The sequence below is a fragment of the Triturus cristatus genome, chromosome 2_2 (assembly GCF_964204655.1).
Source record: "Triturus cristatus chromosome 2_2, aTriCri1.1, whole genome shotgun sequence".
Classification (NCBI taxonomy): domain Eukaryota; kingdom Metazoa; phylum Chordata; class Amphibia; order Caudata; family Salamandridae; genus Triturus; species Triturus cristatus.
In genome coordinates this window covers 1,136,465,356-1,136,491,660 of record NC_140582.1, presented here as the reverse complement: position 1 = coordinate 1,136,491,660, position 26,305 = coordinate 1,136,465,356, and the positions used below count along the sequence as shown (strand labels likewise).

Genomic DNA, 26,305 nt, shown 5'->3' with positions numbered 1-26,305 from the left:
CTCTGAGGAAGATGGGCGGAGTCATCAAGAGCGGCCGCCATGAGGGACAGTAGCTGCATACTCTACAGCAGCACTGACTGAAGACCCCGGGATCGAGGTCTAGCAAGGGCGCAGCCGTTGCCATGCATGAGAGCGGAGCAGGAGGTCAGAGACGTACCTCGGCTCCTACACTACATTTATCTAGCTGCATACCCTACCGCAGCACTGACTGAAGACCCCGGGATCAAGGTCTAGCGAGGGCGCAGCCGTTGCCATGCATGCGAGCGGAGCAGGAGGCCAGAGACATCCCTCTGCTCCCATGCCGCACTTGTCATCGTGGCCTGAAGATGCGAGCGCAAAGTCTACTGCTCTTCCCACATTTTCCCTGCAATTGTTTTCCCCCGTATCCCGTGGCATGTCCCTAACGGGAGGGAAACACATTCCTTGGGAGGGAGGGGGGCAAGCCAGCACGAGACCAACTTTCTGTGTGTGTAAAAAGCCGCTTTATTGAAACAGGTGCATATCACAATTTCATCACATTGGCAACAGCCTTCCAAAACTAAAACCTCACTATACATGAATTTCCTGACTCCTTGTTCCCCCCCACCCCTACGATCTCCACATCAGATCCCCCACCCCACAAAATACAACATAACATTCCATAACAATATTATTACACAATCGTACACAATCTAGCATTTACAAATCCTAACCTCCCCTGACCCTAATCCCTACCTGCCTTTATGCTACTGTAACTAACCAACCTCTAATCTAAACTTATCCTACCTGGTTACCCTTTCCCTGCTCCTGCTCACAAACTACCAACATATAACAAAAAACTACAGCCAATCCCGGCCAACTGTCAACCACCCCGCCACCCAGAAAAAGGCGGAAGTGTAGGCGAAGACGCCGCCTCCCCCCTTTTTCTGCCCCCCCAACAAATCCCCACCCCCTTTTGAACGCCTATGAATGCCCAGCAATCTGGCCAACACTTCTCTCAATTCCAATAAGTACAAGTCCATACCAGTCGGGATAGATGGAGCCCGTCATCTTTGAAAAAATCAGGCGTGTCATACCTAATATCCTTATGCACAATCCTACAAATCCCCGACTGTCGACAAAATCTCACCATTTCCGTATTCAGCTTACGCCAGGCTTTGTCCACCGCACCCGGGTTAACTGCCCCTCTCCAAACCCTGCGAGGGACAAATTCTGTCCAGACAATTGTACAACCAGCCCACTGAGCCTTAATCAAAGCCAAGTCCTGCTTCATACATCTCATAAGTGCCAGGCCCGTTTCCCTTACCATGTTGTTCTCCCCTAAATGAAGTACCAAAACATCAGGGCACCTACCAGCCACCAAAATCCCGTTGAGAACCTGCAGCAACTCCTTCCAACGCATACCACCCCTGCCCCGCCAGCACACAGAAAACAATTCTTTATTAAACCCCAAACTTTCCCCAAAATAGCTGGAGCGGGCCTGGAATTGTGCCCGCTTCACAAAGGAATGGCCGACAATCCAAATGGACATCTCCCTGGCGAGGGGACCCATCACCGAACCTGCAACGAAAAACATAAATGAACAACAAGAAAACAGGAACAACCGCGCTATAACCCCCCAGGTACGCTGTGCACATAACGCTGATAGCAGTCCGAAGACCACCTACCCAACCTCATAATGTCCCCTCGCCCCCAGCCTCTATTGTTGGCTTCTGACGCCGCTCCAATCTGAAATGAATGCGTCCCAAAATCTTTGCCTTCAATCCCCAGCCTACGCAGTGCTTTTCGCAGTACAGCTAAAAGCTGTGAAGCTTTAACACCTCGTCCGTCCCCATGCCTGAAGACCAAACCCCCAAATCCCCTGCGAAAGACCTCAACCTCAAACCCCACCGATAAGGGCAAGCCTGCGAAGCCACCCCCTTTTGCAACAAAACCCATTTTCCCCTTCCCCTCTGATCCGTCTTTGATTTTCTCAGCCATATGTTGACCCTATCTGAACTAAAAGACACCTCCCTCCAAGACAGCCCCTGATCAGCTTTGGTTCCTAAAAACTCAGAGACCCGAAAGGCCCCGAAAAACATCCAGGACATCAGTGTGGAAAAAAGTACCACTTCCACTTCGTCAAAACAAGTCCCAGGCAACACCGCAATCGCCCTCTCCAAAAGTTCCCACGACAAAGGATTCCGCACCCGGGTTGCGCGGCCGCATTCACGCGCCCAACCTTCCAAAATACGAGTCCCAAGTTCCCCCGCGGAGGGGGCGTAGCCTCACAATAATTTCCCGATGAAGGCAATCCCCGCCAGCTTACCCGCTATCGTGACCCTCGTATGACCCTTCTCAACCAAATCCAAGATAAACTGAATCACATCTTCTTGTCTAGCCACCAAAGAGTCCCGCCGCTGGGCGCCGGAATGCAAAAATTCCTCCCATGCTGTCCGATACGCTGCTTTCGTGGAACGAGCCAGGGAACCTAAAACCAGTTGCAACATCCTGTGTTGCCTACGTACCTCAAATGCTGCGGCATTCTGGTCGGGGTCCTGTCCGCGTCCTTGGCGAGCCCACGTAATCTCCCCCACTGCGAACGAGACAAAGCATCCGCAATGTCATGCTTCAAGCATCCCAACACAAAAACCCTCAACAATTTCAGGACCTGTTCATCTCGGGCAGACTGGCGATTCACAATGTGCACCACCGCCATGTTGTCAATTCTGAAGGTTATTTTCTTGTGCGCCAAGAGTTCGCCCCATAATGTGATTGCCACCACCAGAGGGAAAAACTCCAAGAAGGCTATGCTCCTGCCCCCTCCAACCACTCCTGGGGCCAGTGCTCGGCACACCACCTCCCTTGCCAGTACAAATCAAAACCCGTGCTCCCCGCCGCGTCCGAAAAAATCTGTACATCCCACAACATGTCTGCCTCCCTCATCAAGGGTATGCCATTGAAATGTTGCAAGAAAAACTGCCACATCCTCAAGTCCTCCCGCACCCCCACTGACAGACGTACATGATGATGCGGAGGCCTGTGCCCCGCCAGTGCCCTGCACAGTCGCCTACAGAAAGTCCTCCCTACCCTGACCACCGGACAGGCGAAATTGAAGTGACCCAGCAGTACTTGAATGTCTTTCACCGTGACCTTCTGTTTTGCCAACATTGTTGCCAGCAACCCCAACATTTGCTGCTTTTTGTCTGCCGGAAGGCGTGCCTCCATGAACTGTGAGTTCAATTCAATCCCTAAGAAGGACAGGGCCGTGCTGGGTCCCATAGTCTTCTCCGGTGCAAACAGCATGCCCAGTTCCCTCATGATCGCATTGAAACTGTCCAGAACCCTCTGGCAGTCCGCGGAGCCTGAAGTGCCAACAAAAAATAAGTCATCCAGGTAGTGCTTAACTCCTTGGTGACCCGTCCGTTCCGTAAATAACCATTGTAGGAACGTGCTGAAACACTCAAAAAGTGCACATGACATAGAACAGCCCATCGGCAACGCTTTGTCCACATACCAGTGACCGCCAAACTGGATGCCCAAAAGATCCCAGTCATCTGGGTGAACTGGAAGCAGCTCAAAAGCTGACTTTATGTCACACTTTGCCATCATTGCTGTTGCGCCCGCGGTCACCACCAGTGACATGGCTATGTCAACAGATGAATAGGACACCGTGGCCTCCCGCTCGTCAATGAAATCATTCACCGAACCTCCTTCAGGCCACGACAAATGTTGAATGAGACAAAACTGTCCCTGCTTTTTTTAGGCACCACTCCAATGGGTGACACAATCAGATTTGGTAAAGGCCACTCCTGAAAGGGACCCGCCATGCAGCCCTCACGCACTTCCTTATCGAGCTTGTCTTGCACTACCTGAGAGTGCTCTTTTGCTGATTTCAAATTGTCCGCCCACCTTCTCGCCCTTGGTCCATCGTACCCCAGTCTGAAGCCCTTCAGAAAACCCAATCGCAAACGCTCGGCAGCCTCCACATCCGGATACCCCTGCAGGGCTGCTTTCATCATTTCAGTGAGTGTAGTGTAATGCACACTTACCTTGAGAAGTAATTTATTGTAATGTGATCCCGTCTGCGTCTCCCCTCCACTGCTGCACTCTGGTTTCGAGGCTGCTGAAGAGGTGGTAGAGGATCCTCATCTTTAGAATCACTGTCTGCCAAAGTGATTGGTAGTTAGCTCCTGGTTGCTCTGTTATGCATAAAGCAAAATGCTGCCACAATTTTGCAGGCATCTCAGGAGCATACTGTTGTGCACCTTCACTTTTGTAAAGACATTGAAATCATGATTTCAGCGTGCCAAATGTTTGTTCGATCACTGCTCTGGTGCGTCGATGAGCCATGTAACGTCTTTCATTTTGGTTTGTTGGGGCTAGGTATGGGTTCAGTATCCAAGACCCTAACTCATACAGACTGTCACCTGGAATAAAACATACATAAGTATGAGCATGTCAAACCTGAGATTTGATGGTCACATTAAAATGTGTTACTATGCAGCATCACATTACCTAATAAATAGCCATCCTCAAACTCCCCTGTTTCCAAGCGTTGATGTATTCCGGTGAGCCTGAAGATGCCTGAATCATGGGTGCTCCCTGGGTATTTGACCATTGTTGAAATGGGGTTCTCTAGTTGGCAGAGGTAGGTACCTTTGTCCAAGTAGGGATCCTTCTTCCTAGTCAGGCTAAGGGGGATACACTCCTAAAATAACCCCTGCTCACCCCCATGGTAGCTCGGCACGAGCAGACAGGCTTATCTTAGAGGCAGTGTGTAAAGCATTTGTGAACACATACAGCAATACATTGAAAACAATACAAATGGACACCACACCAGTTTAGAAAAATAACTAATTTTATCTAAACCAAAACAAGACCAAAGTGACAAAAATCCACAATACAGTACGAAAAATATGATTCTTAAAAGGTAGAAACAGTTCTATTCCATGAAAATGTGGAATACGACACTTTTACACAAAGTACCTTGGTTTTGTGTCGAAAAATGCAAACAAAAAGGGTCACAGGGAAGGTGATGTGTTGTTCTTTACACTCAGGGAAGGTGATGCGTCGGTTCCGTGCTCCAAGGGAGGTGATGCTTCGGTTCCATACTGCTGCGCATGGGAGGTGATGCATTGGTTCCTTACCGGAGAAGAGGTGATGCATCGATTTCTTACTGTGTAGAGAGGTGATGCTTTGGTTTCTTACTGCGTTCCCCAACGATGCGACAGACTTGACACTTCAATGCGATGTGTGACAATCCGGTACAATGCGGTGGTTCTTCTCCAACTGGGTCTGCACCAGAATCGGTGATCTTGGACGTTGAAGATCGGTCCACAGAATTTTGATCATAACACGTTTCATCTCTTTCTGGCTGGCTTCCATATTCGCCTGAGTGAGTTGCCAGAAGCGCTTAGTCTGGTTCCTGAAGGCCAGCATGTAGCTATATACATCCTAGGGGGATTTACTGGGAGCTTTCTCCCAGCCTTCTTTATCCAGACTTAGAGGTCCTCTTACAGGATGCCCATACAGGAGCTCAAAGGGACTGAAACCTAGGGACTTCTGGGGTACTTCCCTGTAAGCAAACAACAGGCATAGTAAGAGGACGTCCCACTTACACCTCATGGGTTCACCAAGACCCATAATCATGCCCTTCAGGGTCCGGTTGAATCTCTCAACCAGCCCATTACCTTGGGGGTGGTAAGGAGTGGTGAACTTGTTGGTAACACCACACTCTTGCCACAGGGAGTTCATATACTTGGATATGAAGTTGGTATCCCGGTCAGACACCATCTCTCTGGGGAACCCCACATGGGAGAAAATCCCCATCAATGCACAACCCACCACGGGGGCTGTCACAGTCCGGAGAGGGATGGCTTACGGGTACCAGGTGGCATGGTCCACCAAGATCAGGATTAACCTGTTGCCCATAGCTGTCTTGGGATCCAGAGGCCCAACAGTGTCAATACCCACCCTCTCAAAGGGAGTGCTGACTACAGGGAAAGTTTGGAGAGGAGCCTTACGCTTCCTCCCTCTCTTACTACTTGCCTGGCAAGACCTACGGTATGTGTAAGAGTTCTTACGCATTTGGGGTCAGAAAAAGTGGGTGACAAGCCTTTCAAAGGTCTTGTCTTGGACCAAATGCCCTATCAAAGGCACATCATGAGCCAGCCCCAGTAGGAAGGCTATGAAGCGTTGGGGTACCACCAGCACATGGGCTGACCGAGGCTCAGCAACCTTAGGATCACTATACAGGAGACCATTCTCCCAGTAAATCCAATGTCAACCAGACTGATCACCTGCTGCCTGGTTTGCAGCCTGCTGCCGCACAAAACCAACAAGAGAACGGTATTTCTGCAGCTGCTGGCAGAATTCCTCCCTGGAGGGGCCCCCCTTCCTGCTGCCAATGGGTCAGCTCAGGCAGGTCCCCAAGTTCGGCCACTTGCTCCCCTGTAGGCTCCAGGGCATCCCCCTCAAGGTTTACCTCCTCCTGGACCGTGGGAACTTCGGGCTGGTTTCCAGTGCTCCCTGCCTCTTCTCTTTCTGGCAGTCACCTGGGCCACTCTTTCAAGCTCCAGGTCCTCTTGATTGCCCTTACCAGCTGCCATAGACTGAGTGGTTACCCACGCACACTTAGGCAGACCCAACATCTCTAAATGAGACTTCCGCTCCACCTTCTCCCAAGGGGAACTCTCCAAATCATTGCCTAACAGACAGTCAACAGGCACGGCTGGCCTCACAGCTACTTTTAAGGTACCTGAGACCCTCCCCCCACTTACAGGGAACCTTTGCCACTTTGCAGAGGCACTCCAAGTTGTCAGCTGCAACTACTGGGTAGAATGTGTTGGGGACCATCTGCTCTTCACACTAGCCGACAACTGACAGCTTTCACACTGGCTCCAGTGCCTCTAAAAGCTTCCACGCTATGGCTATTGATGGTAACCCACTGCCTGTGTTTTTTAGTGTTATGAGGCAGATGAGCTCTTGGGAGCATCTCACTGTCTCGTAAAGAGTCCAGGGTCATTTCTGTAGGCCCCCACCCCTCTTGGACACCCAACTCCTCCCCTAAGGCTACACTAGCCATCTTCCGGAGCGGTGCACCAGTGGGTGGAGTGGTAATCTTTTTGGGACACGTAGGATTCCCCTGGAAGTGACCCAACTGACCGCAACCATAACATGCGTGGGGACCCTTCTTTGTCTGCATACCTGCAGGGACCCATGGATTCTTTACAGTGGGAGGCTAGGAACCTTTCCCTTGGTTCCCTTGGGAATTACTTTGGGGCCCTTTTTGGAACTCCTTCTGTTTACCCTTGTCCCCCCACTCTTCTGCTGCGGACCCTGCCCGCCCTTGGCGGAGTCTCCCACACAACATTTTTAGACACTGGTACTGACCCAGTGGTCCGCCTCCACAGCAAGATCCTTGCAATCAAGTGCGGGCATAGCTGTGGAAAACAATTATCTGACAAGTACTCCCATGCAACAAAATCATAGAGCCCCTGAAAATCATTTAACTGGCTGCCCTTCACCCATCCATCCAGCGTTCTGCAGAAATAGGACACATACTCCACCCAAGTCTTTGACTCCAGCTTCTTACAGGCCATGAACTTCTGCCTGTATAGCTCTAGTGTCAACCCTTACCTCCTTCTCAAGGCTTTCTTCATGGGGCATTCAAAATCCCGGTCCTCAGTGGGTAATGCTAGCAACGTATTCTTCCCTTCAGTGTCAAAGCTGCTCCACAACCCTGCTCCCCAGTATCTCTCAGGATTCTTCTGTAGGACCTCATCGCTACCTCATAAGCCCTAAACCACTGACCAATGTCTTCCTGCTTCACAAAATCCTTAATAACCTCCTTGGGGATGTATACCTTCCCTCCTCCAGGCACTGATGGTGCGCTGCCACCATGAGGGTTGGACTCTATACTTTTTGCTTTTAGATCCAGTTCCCTCAAACCTCTTACATGCTCTAAGAGCATCTTTTTTTCTTCCAGGGCTAATTTCTCCCTCTGAAATGCCAACTCCTTATTCTCTTTTCCCAGCCTGAGCTGCATGAGCTCCAATTCATACATCCTGGTTATCTACCTGTCCTCCAGCTCTTCTGTTGGAGACAGCTCATTCGAACAGACACTGCTGCCCCCCTGGGAAGGTAACCTCCCCCTAGGCAGACCCAATAGCCCATCCTGCTGTCCATCTAAATTCTCCACCTCCTCCATAGTCATGCTCACTGTCATCCCTTGACTCCAACCAGGCCCTCAGTGCCTTTTGGAATTCCTCCTTTCTGGAGAGGCCGCTTACAGATATTTTAAACTTTTTGCAGATAGCTTTCAATTGTGGCACAGTGTAGGTTTCAACCAATCCTCTTCAAACTCAATATCCACAGATGCAAATGATTCTGGTTTACTCATGGTGTTGATTGGCAGTTCTTGGTTGCAAGAAAAAAAAATAGTCCCAAAGAAAAGGTTCCACCAATTGTATGTGGTTGCATGACGGTCTGCACTCTACTAGTAGTATACACCAATCACTGTATGTCAGACACAAATGCAAGTCCAGATCCTCACCGCTGACCACCAATGTTAGAAATGGGGGTCTCTAGTTGGCAGAGGTAGGTACCCTTGTCCAAGTACGGACCCTTCTTCCTAGTCAGGGAAGGGGGATACACTCCTAAAATAACCCCTGCTCATCCCCTTGGTAGCTTGGCACGAGCAGACCGGCTTATCTCAGAGGCAGTGTGTAAAGCATTTGTGAACACATACAGTAATACAGTGAAAGCACTACAAATGGGCACCACAACAGTTTAGAAAAATAAGTAATCTTTATCTAAACCAAAACAAGACCAAAGCGACACAAATCCACAATTCAGGACTAAAAATATGATTCTTAAAAGGTAGAAACAGTCCTGTTCCCACAAAATGTGAGATGCAACACTTTTACACAAACTACCTTGGATGCGTTGAAAAATGCAAGCAAAAAGGGTCACAGGGAAGGTGATGCGTCGGTTCCTTACACTCAGGGAAGGTGATGCGTCGGTTCCTTACACTCAGGAAAGGTGATGCATCAGTTGCTTGCTCCGGGGGAGGTAATGCGTGGAGTCCTTACTGCTGCGCAGGGGAGGTGATGCGTCGGTTTCTTACTGCGTCCCCCAACGATACGACAGACTTGATGTTTCGATGCGATGGTTGACGACCCGGTACGATGCGTCGGTTCTTCTCCGACCGGGCCTGAGTCAGAATCGGTGCGGTGATCTCAGACATTGGAGAATGGTGCTTAGGATTCGTCGCAAGGCAGACATTCTTCGGTGGCGGCGATGCACCGGAAAATTCTTCTCTCACCGCTGCGATGTGTCCGAAACAGGTAATGCGTTGATTTTCATAGTTCTTGCAGTTTCAAGTTTTCAGTCCCAAAACAACCTCCAGAGGTCCAGAACACTGGCAAACACCTCTCAGCAGGTCAGAACTCCCAGCAAAGGAGTTCGAGGGGACTGGGAGTGAAGTCTTTGTGTCCCTGAGACTTCAGAACAGGAGGCAAGCTCTATTTGAAGCCCTTGGAGATCTCCCTGAAGCAGGGTACACAGCAAACAGCAAAGTCCTTCTCCTTTCCTTGGCAGAAAGTAGTCACAGCAGGCCAACTCCAGACAGCAAACAGCACAGGGGCAGTATTCCTCCTAAGTTTCTCCAGCTCTTCTCCTTGGCAAAGGTTCCTCTTGCTTCCCAGAAGTGATCTAGAAGTCTGGGCTCCTCTTTTTATACAGTAAATCTCTTTGTTTTCTGGTGCAGAAAACCTCTTTGCCCAGCCAAACCAGTTATTTCCTTTCTGGCAAGAGGTGGAGACAGCATTGTGCTTGGCAGACCAGGCCCATTCAGGTGTGAATGAAATCTCCCCCCCCCTACTCTGAATGCAGCCCAGGTCTATTCAGCCCAGCCCTGACTCACCCTGGAAAGGCAGAACACACCTAACCCCACCCCCCAAGTGACAGTCTAAACAAAAATGCACATCCCCAGCCCCGGTCACTCCAAAGCCAGACAGTCAATACACACCCTAGCAGAGGCACACTGGATGGTTAGGCAAGAAAATACCTACTTTCTAAAAGTGGTATTTTCAAACCCAGAATGTAAAAATCACTCTCACCAAAAAATGCAGCTTCACATTCTGAGTTCAGGCATATCAAACTTTATTTTCCTATCTTGTTCCCATGAGCAGTAATGCTCATAATATGTTATGAGCGAACTCCCCATTCTCATCTATGGAGACAGATAGCCCTAAGATACTGAAAAACGAAATTTGTAGTATTGCACCATCAGGACATGCCACACACATCAGGGCATGTCCTATCTTTCACATACATGGCACCCTGCCCACAGGGGAACCTTGGACCTACCTTAGGGGTGACTAACATGTAAGAAAAAGGAAGGTTAGGGCTTGACAATTGGGTGCACTTGCCAGGTCGACATGGCAGTACCAAACTTCGCACAGACATGAGAGTGATATATCTGAGTTACATTTACAGGCTGCTAATGTGGGTGGCACAATCAGTGCTGCAGGCCCGCTAGCAGCATTTGAATTACATGCCCTGGACACACACAGTGCACTGTACAAGGGACTGACTAGTAAATCGAATATGCCAATCATGGAATCACCAATCCATAACACAATTTACAGGGAGCACTTGCACTCTGGCACTGGACAGCAGTGGCAAAGTGCCCAAAGCATCTAGACCAGCAAAAACGAAGTCCAACACACAGCAAAATACCAGGAGGTGAAGGCAAAAATACAGGGGAAACTCACTATATCTGTAATTACATTATGTACATCTCATGCAACTTGGATATTGAGGAAATTTGTATTTTTCCTATTCCGAAACAGGCATTCTATATGGGCTGTAGGACAAATCGGAACGTGTTCCATCTACACATCCAAAGACATGGCGGAATTTGGCCACCCTATAAAAGTTCAATTTTGTGCTTTGGATTCCCTCTGCATTACTGGGTAAGTATCTTACCTGTAAATGTTTAGTAGCATGGCATCTAAGAACTTCTGCAAAAACATGACAACCACATTGTGACACCCAACCAGCAACAGCAATCACACACAGGTAGCTGCCTGAGGCCAAAAGTGCAGCAAGCAAAACACCTACAGATGAGTGGGGATGGAAATGATGGACAGAATACTGCTTTCAAGATGTGGTTTCAGCAATTCAATCAAATTGAATATCACTGCACTACTTATCCTGTATTTATCCAATATTTCCTCCTCTGTAATCCTCTCCTTTCTCCTCCTCCTCCTCAGTTTAGACGCCAATAGCCGCATTCTCCTCACATTGACATAGAGAGCTGCCACTGTTTGAACCCCTGGTGCATTCTGGGCCTACTATTATAGTTTGCACATAGTTACCATCTGAAACGATGTAGTGCAAAATTAAATGTGCAACACATGCGTTTTTGCGACTTGTCGCTAATTGCAACAGTCTTGAACATAAGGTTTGTGAGTCGCAAATACCAATTCTGTATTTGTGATTTGTAAATATCGATTGCAAAAAATACTGATTTGGAAATTGGTCACATCGCTATTTTTCGTTAGTGACTGGCGTTCTCATATGACAAAATGACACTTTTTCTGTCACTAAACAGTTTACGAACAATTTGCGAGTCACAAATCGTTTGTACATCTAGCCCTTAGTGTGATATAAGGGAGATCTGTATTGCAAAGAGACTGATGTGTTTAAAACCCTGAGAGGGTGTATGATTGCACTATAGATAGAACTCACCCCACTTGTTTAAAAATACATCAAAGCGGGCAAATAACAACAGCATGCCAATTACACAAAAAGTTAGAAATGTTCTTAGAAACTGCTATGGATGTGGCTCAAACACATGTAAATGAATCACAGTTCATCACTAATCAGTATATTTATTTATTTATGTCATTTGTAAAGCGCCTGAATCACCCCAACGGGGTATCTCCGCGCTGCAACGGCCTAGGGGGATCAGAATAGTGCAGTTTTTAACAGCTTTCTGAAGGATGTGTAGTTGGTGCAGTGTCGAAGGTGGATAGACAGCAGGGGTGGGCGTAGTGGGCGTAGTGGGGCTACGTGGAGCAGCGCGTAGTGTGCCCAAATCTACGCACACTTGCGCGCTCCGCGTAGCCCCACTACGCGCCGCCCGCCTCCCGCCCACCCTCCTTTTAAAATAATGTCATGTATGATAAAATAATTAAATATAAAGACTTACCTGCAGCGCGGCGTCTCCGGGGCTCCCTCTTCCTCGTTCACAACTTCTTGTCACAGATGCGCATGCGGGGATGCCTGCGCATGCGCATTTCTCGCAAGAAATGCGCATGCGCGGGTGTATGCGCAATGGTCTTTTGTGACAAGAAGTTGTGAACGAGGAAGAGGGAGCCCCGGAGACGCCGCGCTGCAGGTAAGTCTATATATTTAATTTTTTTATCATACATGACATTATTTTAAAAGGAGGGCGGGCGGGTGGCGAGCGGCAGGCAGCTCCGCTTCGCCCTGGCGTCTGCGTAGCGCTGCCTGCTACGCCTACTTCGAAAACTGCGAAGCAGGCAGCGCTACGTATACTACGTGGGCGAAGCGTAGTACTACGCCCGGGGTTAATAGACAGCTGATTCCAATATAGTGGGGCTAGATAAGAGAAGGATTTTCCCCCCAACCTAGCCTGTTTAATGCGAGGCATAAGAAGAAGGTCTTTGGATCCTGAGAAAAGGGTCCTTGAGGGGGTATATCGGACCAGTTTGTCAGCAATATACCTTGGTCCCAAGTTGTTAAGGGCTTTGTAGACCATGCAGCAGATTTTAAATCTGATCCTTTTGCGAATAGGGAGACAGTGGAGTTTGCGGAGAAGGGGAAGTGAAGCTGTTCTGGGGGGGTGTTGCTCACTAATCGTGCTGCCGTGTTCTGGACCACTTGCAGTCTGTTTAAAGAGGATTCCGTGGCTGAAATCAACAGTGCATTGCAGTAGTCCAGGCGACTAGTGACCAGTGATTGTATCTGAGTTTTTCGTGTGGACAGCGGGAGTAGGGGAAGACTTTGCGCAGTAGACTTAGTGTGTGGAAACAGGCTCTGGCGGTAGAAGTAGCATGATCCTCCAAGTTTAACTTCTGGTCAATTTGAACCCCTAGGTTCTTTACCACTTGTTTTGGGTACGCAGCTGGACCCAGATCCCCTGACTACCAATTAGGGGACCACTTTATTACTGCTTCTTTAAATAACATGATTTCTGTCTTCTCAGTGTTCAGCTGAAGGAAGTTGTTACTCATCCATTCCTGTATGTTTTTCATTCCCTCTGAGAACGTAGCCTGAATGCTGGTGTTATTTTTATCAAAAGAAAGAAGCAGTAGTGTGTCATCGGCATAGGAGATTGGTATGAACCCTGAGTTTCTTAGTAAGTTCGCAAGCGGGGTAACATAAACATTAAATAGGGTAGGGCACAGACACGAGCCCTGGGGGACTCCTTTGGTGACCTTGGTGGTATGTGATCTGAAAGGGTCTAGGTTGATGGTTTGGGTTCTCCCGGCCAGAAAATGAATCAGCCATTTTAGTGCATTTCCCATGATACCTATCTCTCTGAGTCTCCCCAATAAGATCTGATGGGAGATGGTGTTGAATGCTGCAGACAGGTCAAGCAGGATGAGAATCACTGCCTGACCATTGTCTGCCAGCTTTCGGATGTTGTCAGTGACTGTCACCAATGCCGACTCCGTACTGTATCTAGGCCGGAATCCTGACTGTGAGGGATCCAGGCAGTTGGAAGATTCTATGAAGCTGGACAGGTTTATTTATGTGCTTCTCTAGTAGTTTACTTAGCAGGGGGAGCAGAGAGATAGGGCGGTAGTTAGTGACAACATCTGGGGGGAGTTTGGAGTGTTTTCTAATGGGCAAGATCTGAGCTGCTTTCCATTCTTTAGGGAGCTTGCCTTCCTTTAAGGAGCTGTTTAGGATGGAGCCAATAGGGACAGCAAGCTGATTGCCAAGCGAGGCAGAGAACTTTGCTGGGATTAGGTCTAAAGGAGTGCCAGATTTAGTCTTTTTTAGTAAGGATGAAGTTTCCTCCAGGGAAAGCATAGGAAATTCCTCTAATTTCTGTGCGCTAGGCGTGACAGGGGGGTTGATTTTGTTGTTAGATTGGGCACTTTTAGTCACTGTGATCTTATTGTAGATATTATCTATTTTTGAGGTGAGGTATCCTGCAATATTGTTGCATAAGGTCTGAGATGGCTCCTCTTCCGTGTTGCATGCTTTGGGGTTGGTGAATGATTTAAGGACCTGAAATAGTACTTTGGGGGAGTTATCTGCCTGATCAATTAGGTGTGCAATGTGTAGTTTACGGGCTGCTTTCAAGTTGTTAAGGTATTTGGTTAGGGCAGATTTGAATCTTTCTTTATCGCAGGGACTGTGTGTGCGTCGCCAGTTTTGCTCACGTTTTTTGCACTGGCTTTTTTCAGTACGGAGGTTAGTGGTGTACCAAGGTGTTTGTGGGCGTTTAGAAACTACACAAGATGATTTTAGTGGTTTTAGCATGTCTAATGTGGATTTCATGCTTGCATGAAAGGCTGTAGGACGTGTGTCTACTTTGTCGGACTTTGTTGCTTCTGATGGTATGTAATTTAGGGGCGTGGTGTTCTTTGGGTCCCGAAATACAGAACTCTATTTTGGAGTGGTTGGATCATGTGAGAGGGCATGTTTTTCCACAGAGTATATGGGGCGAGTTGGAAATAATTAAATCTAACGTGTGTCCTGGTATGTGGGAGGGTTCTTTGTTGATTATGGTCAACTCAAGCGTGGATATCTCTGTCAGAAGGGCGCGGCGGCGAAATCACTAGGATTATCGCTATGTACGTTCAGATCTCCGAGGAGTAAGACATTTTTAGATGAGATGACATAAGGGGAGATTAAGTCCATGAGAATGTTGACAGAGTCGAAAAGTGGTCCTGGGGGCGATATACTAGGGCTCCTTTCTAGCTGAGTTGTGCGTGTAGATCAATTCTAAACACGAGAATTTCAATATTGTCCTTGCAAAGTTGGTCTAGGATTGTGACTTTGACGGGATCTTTATATATTATAGCTACCCCTGCCCTTACTGGTCTATCTAATTTTTGGATGTGATATCCATCGGGTAGAGCTAGAGTGATTGCCGGATTGGTAGATGGCTTGATCCAAGTTTCCGTCAGGATCCCGATGTGGGGAAGGGAGGAGGTGCTGGAGCGGGTAGCACAAAATTTTGTATACCCCCCCATTCTGCATGTTTATATTAATCTGAATAATCAACTAATAGTAATCTTATTAATTTGTTTGCAGCGAAAGACTTACCAACTAAATTAACAAAAGAATTACGCGTGGGAATTGCACTTTGCATGGCTAAACTAATTGTATATTGACATATGTACGCATACTAATAGTAGAAAAATAGAATATTGCATGATAAATGTTGCTTTGTGATGTAATTGTAAGTTGCGCATCATTGACTGAGTATAAACGCTTTGAATGTTGCTATTCTGCTAGATAATTACTTACACATAAGGGAATTAGTGAGGGTTTAACATTTTATTAGCCATTTCTATGTTTTAATTACGTTTTTTAGTTTGTTTTGCTTAAGTTGACCATTTCGGCCTAATTCAAGATGGCTGAACGAGACGTTTAACGTGACTGCTCCTGACACATGAGGTTCTGGGTGAAGTGCGCATGCGTCACCGCCAGCAGCAATGGCCTAGTCCTGACCCCAGGAGAAGATGTTCTTATCAAGGACACTCTGGGAGCTTCGCCAACGACAATACAAAGAACTGTCTTAAACCCGGAACCAGCAAGTGCGATGACTTAATTTTGCGGACTATGTGAGAACTTTACCGGACGACCCTAAGTCCACCAATGAGACCTTTCCAAAACCCCAATCTTGATACATTTTGACATTAATTTCATTATAAAAGTAGGTAGGGAAATGAACTAAAAAAACTTTTCTTCTTTGACAAACTCGATTTCCTGACGTTATGCTGACGGAGAGGACGGTGACACTGCTGGACAGCTGTTATCCTGAATCTTTGAGAGACTGAATTGCGGCCTGACTTTGATGAATTTTAAAGGTGTTTCCACGACTTGACTGACTTAGAGGACGACTATTAGCCAGATTAGGTAAATATGATGTTCTGCGGTTTTGATGATGATTTCTAACAATTTGCAACTTTATTAGATAAACGATATTTAATTAATTGATAAATGTGTTGTGTCGATTATTTTAAGAAGGAAACTAGGATAAAGAGTAGTGTATTGATAAATGAATGGTTTCGATAAACTACAAAACAATTAAATGATTCATCTCCTAATGAGGGGAATATCACAAGGTTGGTGTCAACGCATTTAGGGTTAGGTAAAGATATTCCTTTCATCCCAGCGTTTGGAAGCCTATTCCTCTAGGGAAGCAGATCATCGAAGTATGAGTGTTGGTGTTATGGACCCCACCAATGAATGTTTTTGAGTGAATTTGCTATTTAGGTATTTGGTCTGTGACAAAGGGGGAATTGAAGGTTCCACGCTGCAACAGTTTTTCTAGTAGCAGAGTTATGGTTTTTATTGTTTTGGTTTGGTGATTATTGCTTGTAAATTGCTTATTGAATATTGGTTATTGATATTGGGTTATGTACTAACACTCTATGTTGAGTCGCGTTGAGTTTTATGTTGTTTGAACGGCTTCTGGGATGTAGGAAGTCGGAAGTTTGTAACGGTTCCGTAGTAGAGCAGAGGTAAGCGCTGCTCTCGGGAAAGACGGAATTGTTGTTGCCCTGTAGGTACACAGGGAGCAACGTGTAACGATTGAAGTTGCACGACGCATTGTCTGGGTTCGATTCGGTGACATCGCAGTGTGTTGCCATTAGAGACATTTTCTGTGTGAGAGAAGTGTGTATGATAGCGAAGGTCACCTGTGAAATTTTGGTCTTAGGTACCAGGAGTTCAAATGGCATTCCGATAACGCTTATCACTGGAAAGGTAACAGGTGTTCTCTGAGCTTGCTAGAAGGACAAAGTAGAGGGAAGCGCTGCTTTGTTAACGTATGTCATAATTCTGTAGTAGGACAGACTGTTCGCTGTTCTCGGGAAAGACAGGATTCTGTGTGAATGTAGTACATTTTCTTGTGTGAAAGTGCGTGAATGTAAAGGCATTCGGGTTAATTGTGAAACTCTAGTTTAATTTCTCAGGAGCATTGGGTCTCCAACTATGTGTCTTAATTCTGGAGAAACGGTTAGCAAATGCTTGTTAGAAGGGTAAGGTAGAGGGATGTGCTACTTTATCAACAGAAGTAACGATTCCATAGTAGGGCAGAGGTAAGCGCTGCTCTCGGGAAAGACGGAATTCTCGTGAGAAAGGTCTATTACTATTCCTTGGTTCGTGAAGCGGACAATGGTGGTGTTTTTGTGTTGTTACTAACAGAATTGTAAATTTCGAAACAAAACTTACCGAGAGGATTTTGTGAAGGAGGGGTAGACAGGAGCAGGAGCTGCCGCAGCGGCTGCTGACGTCCGAACGACCGCTCTGGGATTGGACAGACGGTCAGAAACGTTAAACGCTCCGGATTGGTGCGTTAGTGTGCGCCGCGCTAGGAGTGGAGCAACACAGGGTGACATAGGCGCTCCGTATTGGTGCGTTAGTGTGAGTCGCGCTGGGATTAGAGAATTGTAAAAGTGACATAGACGCTCCGTATTGGTGCGTTAGTGTGAGTCGCGCTACGATTGGACAGAATAACGGTACAGTTGTAAGGAGAGACTAGTGATACACGAAAGAGAGGAAAATGTATTACGATCCACCAGAAAAGGAGAAAAAGTCTTGGTTTGGTAGAATTAAAAAGTGGTTTAAAAAGGACAAACCGATTGTAACTAGGGAAGGACAGATACTTCCTCCACCGAAAACCCCTGCATCCTTTATGGTTGCGAAATATGGATATCACACCTGTATTTGGTTAGATAATTCGGTCAAGTATACCGAAAAGGACGGAGTGTTGGCTTTTCCAGAACATGGTTCATTTAATTTGGCAGTTTTGAGAAATTTGAGAGAGAAAATGATGAATTTAGAACCAAGACCTAGACCGACACAATTTGAGGCATTGACAGAGTGGGAAGATGAGATGCATGACCGAGAAAGACAGAGAAATGGTAGAGGATATAGATACATGTTTGGCATATCATACGGACATGAGACGCATGATGATCGAATGAGAAGGTGGCGGAATGCGAGTATGACTGAGGGTTTGTTTCCCGTAAGAACTGCAGGAGAGAATGAAGGAAGAAAGTGTGTAGAAAAGAGGCATAATGTGAAATCAAGAGGGTATGGAGTGAATGAATCAGAGGGTGATGACATGTTCTATAAAAATCCACCCCCATATCGACCAGAACCAGAAATATTAACCCCAAGTGGCCCAATGAAAGAAACGGTACGAATCATAAAATCGGAACCAGAGTTCCAAGATTTGGGAAGAAACAATTCCATTAGAGAGGTAGAGAAGAAGTCCGGAGGTAAAATAAATGATGAAAATTCAGCAGAACTAGCAAAAACGACCCTAGAATTAACAGAGAAAATAAGAGAATTGACTAAAAATCTGGAAGCTGTAACTGTTCCAGGAACGATAGGTCCAGTAATGCCTATTTTTGATAAACAGAAAGATAGCGAACACTGTTTGATGGTCCCTTATAAAAGTAATAAAACCGGTTGAACAACTAATTAGACAAGTGTTCATGATTATGGAGGTACTATAGAGGTATTATAGAATAGCCATTTTGACGAGTAGAAAGAACCACTTGCCTGTAGGTGACAGGCTATTAATGTAACCGCTCTATCCAATGCATAATTCAGACTAACTGTTATTGAGACAAAAAGCCAAAACAAAACGTTCTTATTGCTAGGTATATGTTAAACCAAGCATTCTTACCAGAGCGTCTGGTTCCCTTTCCACTGTCTTAAGAAGGACCCCTGTCACCATCAGTGATGTTGGAACCCACTTGTATTTTTATAGTTGTCCCATCATAGTCCTTGTCGAAAGTTTCCCCCAATCAAGGGTTACCTTCCAAGCAATAGTTTGCCGAACAAGTCGTGATAAACCTTCGACAGGGGTCCTACAGGCAAGTGGTTCTTTCTACTCGTCAAAATGGCTATTCTATAATACCTCTATAGTACCTCCATAATCATGAACACTTGTCTAATTAGTAGCCTTCGGGCCACATATATGGCCATGTATATATTCTTGTAGACATTGAGTCCGAGACTTTCTTTTGATAGGACGTTTGTTCTTTGATACACAGGTATAGCAGTACCTGTATATTGAGATGTCTGCCTGACCGTGACAATTTGCGTGGGGAGTGCTCGAGGCATTAGAAAGAAAATTATTACATGAAACACTGACCGTTTAATGCCAAGACTGACCAAGGAGTGGTCATTTATTTCTGATTCTATATATTTGGAGAGAGACTCTACTTTCCAATGAGGTTAGTTCCACGCTATTACGCCATTAGCACACACTAATCTGCTATCATACTATAAAGTATCTTATACTCCAACAGGATCTTGATGGTTCTACTGGTGGTGGCTCTCTCTACTCTATTGCTAACATCTTCTTTACCAGCTGTATACTTATGGCCTTCTTTTTCGTTGTATTGATTGACACCAGCCCCTCATTTGTATCGGGTGTCAATATATAAGGAATCGATACCACATAAATATATGTAAATTTGTTTTTTAGCAAGAGGACCTTTTTAAAGCAAAATTGTGTTTTTAAACATCAACACTTTGTATAGCTATTGTTTTTATGTGTTTTGTAATATTGTATATTTGTATCCATTTGTTACAGCCTTGAAAAAGTCCGGATGGACGAAACACGTGTCGGCTGTTATGTGTTATAATGAAATTTGGACAATCCAAGAAAAAGAATAATAAACAAATGATAACTAACGAAACTCTTTGATTTGTTTGTGGACTTTAAAATTCTCTTTGACTTTGTTGCTATATGAAATTCTTGTAGGACTAATACCTATAATGTGCCTCAACTGATGTGTAATTGATCTAAATAGCTTGTTTGACATAATAGTACCAGCAGATCTATGGACAGAATGTAAAATCATGATGGATTGGCCGACACAGGAATATCCAAGGGATGCAAAAACAGGGGCTCCTGACTCCGAGGTAATGAAGAAATACGAACAGGTTATGGCATTTTTGAAAAACACAGTACCTCCTAAAGAGACAGACTGGGTAAAAATTGACAGAACACATCAGGAAAGCAAAGAGTCAGTACATGCCTATTATGAGAGGTTAATTTTGGCCTTTAAACAATTTAGTGGAGATGAAAATCTAAGTGAAAAGTATTTGAGTCATTTTGTATCCAGATTTGTATATGGTCTTCGTCCAGAAATTAGTGAGATGATAAAACAACATACCGTAGATTGGCAAAATAAGAAAATAGACGAAGTATTGAGACATGCTAAATATTTCAGTGATGAAATTGAAGCAAAACAGCGAAAATTGAAAGAAAAGGCTATGTGGGCACAAGTAAAGGTAGCAGAGAGACAGGAAGCTCAATTAGCAGAACAAGCAGGGTCAAGACAAAAATGTAATTCTGGGGAAGGTAAAGGAAATATCGAGGAAGCTAAAAAGAAATTTCCGTGTCATAATTGCGGTAGGATAGGGCATTGGAAATCCGAGTGTAAATTTCCTCCGAGTACTAACAATGAAAATGCATCATTGAATCCACAGGTGCAGAATGAGGTGAGTGGTCAACAGCAACGACAACAGCAGGTTGTAACACAGCAGAATCAGGTGCCAAAACCACCTTTTCCACAGAACAAAATTGCCAGAAGTATAGTAAAGAGAATGGATTCTACAACGAGGAACAGGTAAATAAGCCGCCACGCGCTAGCGCTGCTTCGCAGTATTGGCTGCAACGCGATGAAAGCGATTCAGAAGAGGGTTATTGACGGTGCCGAAGGGAGGAAGAAGAGTGCGTGCTTGGCGCAACTCTATAAGTAGACCAGACAGGCCCATTTGTAGATGGAAAAGTTAATAATGAAAATATTACTTTCCTAGTTGATGCTGGTGCTACTCGATCAACTGTTAGATCAGCTGATGTCAAGAATCTTCCTCTTTTGGATGAAACAATCCAAGTAGTTGCTGTATCCAACAGACAGATTAAAACTTACCTTACAGAACCAGTGAAAGTTAGCATAGGGAAATTCTCTGAAATGCACCGATTTGTCGTGTGCGACACCAGTCCTGTGAACTTGTTAGGTAGAGATTTATTGTGCAAGATGAACTGCACTATATTTTGTACTCCAGATGGAATAGCCTTTGAAACACCAGATGATGATGTGCTGTATAAAATGACAATGGCAAACAGGGAGAAAGCGGTTACAGGAACCTATGCTGTATTTAACCCTGACGATTTACCAAAAGAATTAAAACAATCTGTTAAAGCAGAAGTGTGGGATTTCACAGGAGAAGACGTAGGATTGATGAGAAATGTAGACCCAGTAAAAATAACAGTAAAAGAAGGAGTAATTTACCCAAATGTCCTACAATATAAATTGCCACCTGAAATAATTGAAGGAGTTACTCCTGTGATTGAGAAAATGATAAAACAAGGAATTTTGAGAGACATAATGAGTAGCCCATGTAATTCACCAATAATGGGATTAAAAAAGCCTAGTGGGAAGTTCAGGATAGTGCAAGATCTGAGAAAGATAATCAAAATTGTTGTACCATGTTGTCCCATTGTACTGAATCCATCTGTGATTTTATATCAGATCCCTCATGACGCAGAATGGTATACAGTAATAGATCTATGCCATGCTTTCTTTTCCATCAAATTTTTGCATTTCGTTTCGGTGAGCCTATTTTGACATGGTGCCGAACTCCACAGGGGTATACAGAAAGCCCCTCAATATTTAATCAGCTATTGAAGAAGTCTTTGGAAAGTCTAGAAATTCCTGAAAACTCTGTATTGGTTCAATACATCGATGACCTGCTTGTGGCATCGAAAACTCGTGAAGTTTGTGAGGTAGACACAGTAGCCTTGCTGAATCACTTGGCAGATGGAGAACTAAAAGTGTCACCATCGAAATTACAATGTTGTAAGAAGGAAGTACAATATCTAGGACATTACATTGAAAAAGGACTGAGAAGAATAACTATAGACAGAATCAGGATCATAAAGAGAATGAGTCCACCAATGACCCAAAGAAAAGTGAGAATGTTTCTGGGAATGGTTGGATATTGTCGTCAGTGGATTAACAATTTCCCATTGATTGCAAAACCTTTGGTACAATTGACAAGAAGTGATGTGAGAGATCCAATTGATTTGAACAAAGAGGAATTGACAGCATTCAAAAGATTGAGAGAAGGATTGTGTGAAGCACCTGCATTAGGAATGCCTGATTATGAGAAGGAGTTCGAGTTGTATTGCAGTGAGAGAAATGGATGTGCACTCTCTGTTCTAGTACAGAAGCATGGAAAACTGAGGAAACCAATTGCATATTTTTCATCCATGTTGGACCCAGTAGCTGTAGCCCTTCCTGGGTGTTTGAAAGCAGTAGCTGCTACATGCCGAAGTTTGGAACAGAGTGAGGGAATTGTGATGGGTTATCCTGTGAATGTGTTTGTACCTCATGATGTGGCGATTCTTTTAACAAGGGGTCGTACTCAGTATATGACACACAGTCGGCTGACTAAGTATGAAAAGGTCATATTGGGTGCAACGAATGTGAGTCTTGTGAGATGTGTGAATGTGAATCCTTCAACACTGTTGGCAGATGTAGAGAATGTGGAAGTAAGAGATGAAGCAGATTATGACTGTTTGGATGTACTTGATTTCTGTACAAAACCACGACCTGACATAAAAGATGAACCCTTACCAGAAAGTGATTTTGTTATGTTTGTTGATGGATCGTGTTTGAGGACAGATGATGGAGTGTTGAGTGCAGCATATGCGGTATGTACAGTTGAAGCAGTGATGGAAGCATCCTATTTGAAAGGGGTAAGATCAGCCCAAGTAGCTGAACTTGTTGCCTTGACAAGAGCATGCAAAATTGGGAAAAGTGTGAGAGTGACTGTGATAACTGATAGCTAGTATGGCTATGGGGTAGTCCATGACTTCGGCCAAATATGGCTGCAGAGAGGTTTCCTAACCTCGAGTGGAACTCCCATTAAGAATGCTGAAGTGGTTGGAAAGTTGCTTGAGGCGATACAGGTGCCTAGGCAATTGGCTGTTGTAAAATGGGCTGCTCATAGTCACAGTGGTGATTATATTGCCACTGGTAACAAATTCCCAAATGATATGGTGCAATACTGTGCACGAAATCAGAATTCAATCAATCGGGCAAAGGAAAACGAGTTGATTTCTTGTTTCCCAATGTTTACTAACACTGTGGGAACATGGGAAGAAGTAAGGCAATTGCAGGAAGAAGCAGGAGAGGAAAAAATAAAACAGTGGGTAAAAGCAGGATGTGCACCAAGAGAGAAAGATCATGTGTGGGTCTATCAAGATGGAAGACCAGTCATGCCTGATAGCATGATGTCTGCCATGGCACAGATGTATCACGGACAGGGACACATAGGGAGGGACGCCATGATTAGGTCCTTTAAACAGACTTGGTATAATGCAAAATTCAGACTTGTAGAAGAAAGCCTTTGTCAGAGATGTCTAATTTGTCAGCAATACAATCCAGGAAGAAAGACAGTAGTGAGTCTAGGAACAATAGGTCGAGAAGGAGGGCCTTTTACCAGAATGCAAGTAGATTTCATTGAAATGCCTCCATGTAACAGGTTGAGGTATGTCTTGGTTATGGTATGTCTATTTTCCAGGTGGGTAGAGGCGTTCCCAACAAGAAAGAATGATGGGATGACAGTGGCAAAATTATTTTTGAGGGAATTTATCCCTAGATTTGGGTTCCCAGTGACAATTGAATTAGACCGAGGAGCACATTTCAATAATGAGATCATAAAACTGATATGTGAAGCATTGAATGTACGACAAAAACTGCATTGTGCCTATCGACCAGAGGCTTCTGGTGTAGTAGAACAAAGTAATGGTACTATCAAAAACAGGATAGGGAAAATGTGTTTAGCCACAGGTATGAAATGGCCTGATGTCTTGCCTCTAGTACTCATGACTATTAGATCAATTCCAGACAGAACTAGAGGGTTGAGTCCACATGAAATCATCATGGGATGAGCCATGCGCCATGTTTTTATACCAGTCAACAAGCTGATGACTATAACTGAGGACATGGTGTTGGAATACTGTAAAAGCCTGGCTGACGCAGTTCATTCTGTGTTTCATCAGGTTGGAGCGGATGCCATCACCCTTGAAAAGAAGCCAGCCCATGATCTAAGCCCAGGGGACTTGGTAAGGATAAAAGTCCACAGAAGAAGAAACTGTTTGGTTCCCAGGTGGGGAAAACCAAGACAAGTCATCTTGACCACAACCACAGCTGTGAAGTGTGCTGGATTAAAGAACTGGATCCATGCAAGCCATACTTTGAGAATTCCAAATCCAGTCGACAGCACAGAAAAGGAGTATTTTGACGAATCAGAATCCAGTACTGAGTCGGATGACGGAGAGCCAAAAGACAAAGAAAACCCTGAAAGGGGGGAAACAAAGCAGAGTTTAACTTTTGTCCCCAAAAGTAATTCCCTGAGGAGAAGGTTACAGATTTCTGATACCAGTTCAGACTCAGAGACAGAACAAAGAGCACACTCTTCCAGGAAAGAACAAGGGAAGAACAAAGAAAAGGACAGTGGAGAGACGATAAAAGAGATTCATGAGAAAGAAGTACCAGATGAAAGATTGAGAGAAATTCCACCTGAAACAACACATTTAGATGAACAGGTGCCAGATACAGAGAGAGAGGGAAAGATTATTGCGGAAGAGGAGGTGTAGGGGACTCCAACATCCAGTTAGAAGCAGGGACAAGTAGTCAGCAGGAAGATTGCGTGCCGGAGATTCGAGGAGGGACAGAAGTGGGGAAAACAAAAGAAGTGGTGGAAAAAGAAACTGTTGAGAGTAAAAAGCAAGTTGAAACAGAGTCAGAGGAAAGCGAAGATGAAGTACCAGAAGGCCGAGTTCTGAGAAAGACAGCTTGGAGGACTGAAAAGAACGATAAAGGGAGTAAATTGAAAAGAGCGGCAAAAGACGATGTTTGGCCGAACAAAATAAAAAGATTGAGATATCGACTGACACGAGTAAATTCACCAAGGGCTGAACAGGTGAATGAAGTGACGAATCAAGAGAAATCTAAAGAAGAAGAAACAATTGTGGTTAAGGAAAGCAAAAGAACAAGGAAACCTAACCAGAAGTATAAATCACCGGAATGGACATATGTGGCCCTGCCTGAAGTAAAAGAAGAGGCGGATAGCCAAGAATGTTCAGGACATTCTGTATACCGAAAACGAAGGAAAAGTGAAAGATGATGAGATGCCAAAGTGAATGAGACAAGAAAACTACTGATGGAAAGACAATAAAATACTGAAAAAGACAAAAACTGGTAGAACCACATAGGTGCTTAGAGCCTTGGGTTAGAAAACTAGTTGTGAAGTGGAAGAGGCTAAGTCAAAAGACACGGTCCATTTTAGCTAAGATGGCAAACATAGACAGTAGCAAAGATAGATGTACATTCTTTAAGAGATGGTGTAAAATGTGTTGTTGTTGTACAGGATTAGTAATGCTTCTTTGGAGTATACTTGCTCTACTAATTTCATTTAAAGTTACTATAGATACATTAGAAGGACATAGTGATAACATAACTAATATAGGGAAGATTCAAAAGGTAGTTCCGGCTAGAATAGATAAAAATTATTTGCACAAAGACAGGTCTATAACAGATTTTTCTAATAATGTGTTTTCAAAATTGTTGTATGAATATGTAAAAACATTGGACGTAAGGGATTGCTACGTACGTATGCAGTTACCTGCATCTGTATCTGAAGGAGTGACTTATCATCACCTTCCAGTAACTTATGGAATAACATGTAGTGTAAAAGCTAGTTTATTTTATCAAACAGGTAAATTAGAGAATTATTTTTCAGATGTAGATACTATATTTTCACAAGTACCGTCAATTAACAAACTAAATAAGGTAAAACCTGCAAATGTATTAGGTGCATTTTTCTTAGAGACTACAGAACGAGTATATATTTAGAAATAGTTTGACTTGCAGTTTAAAGAAAGAGGAGAAGACATTTTTAGATATGGTTGAAGAAAGGAGATTGAAAATGCAAAGAAAGGCTTCGGAAGGAAAAGTGGAGAAAACAGTTTGGGATGTAGAAATGGAGAAACACTTGAAAGGGGAAACGAGTCCAACTATGGCTT

At 44.8% G+C, this 26,305-nt stretch overlaps 1 long non-coding RNA gene across 1 annotated transcript in view; it reads right to left on the bottom strand.

The window, feature by feature from the left end:
- Window positions 1-945: 945 nt before the first annotated feature.
- LOC146863244 (uncharacterized) overlaps window positions 946-26,305 on the bottom strand; it is a 60,479-nt gene continuing 35,119 nt past the window's right edge. Inside the window, exons 3-4 of the long non-coding RNA XR_014978577.1 lie at window positions 4,011-4,388; window positions 946-1,539 (exon numbers count right to left, since the gene is read on the bottom strand). This is a non-coding gene — a long non-coding RNA (uncharacterized LOC146863244). The remainder of the gene's footprint in view (window positions 1,540-4,010; window positions 4,389-26,305) is intronic.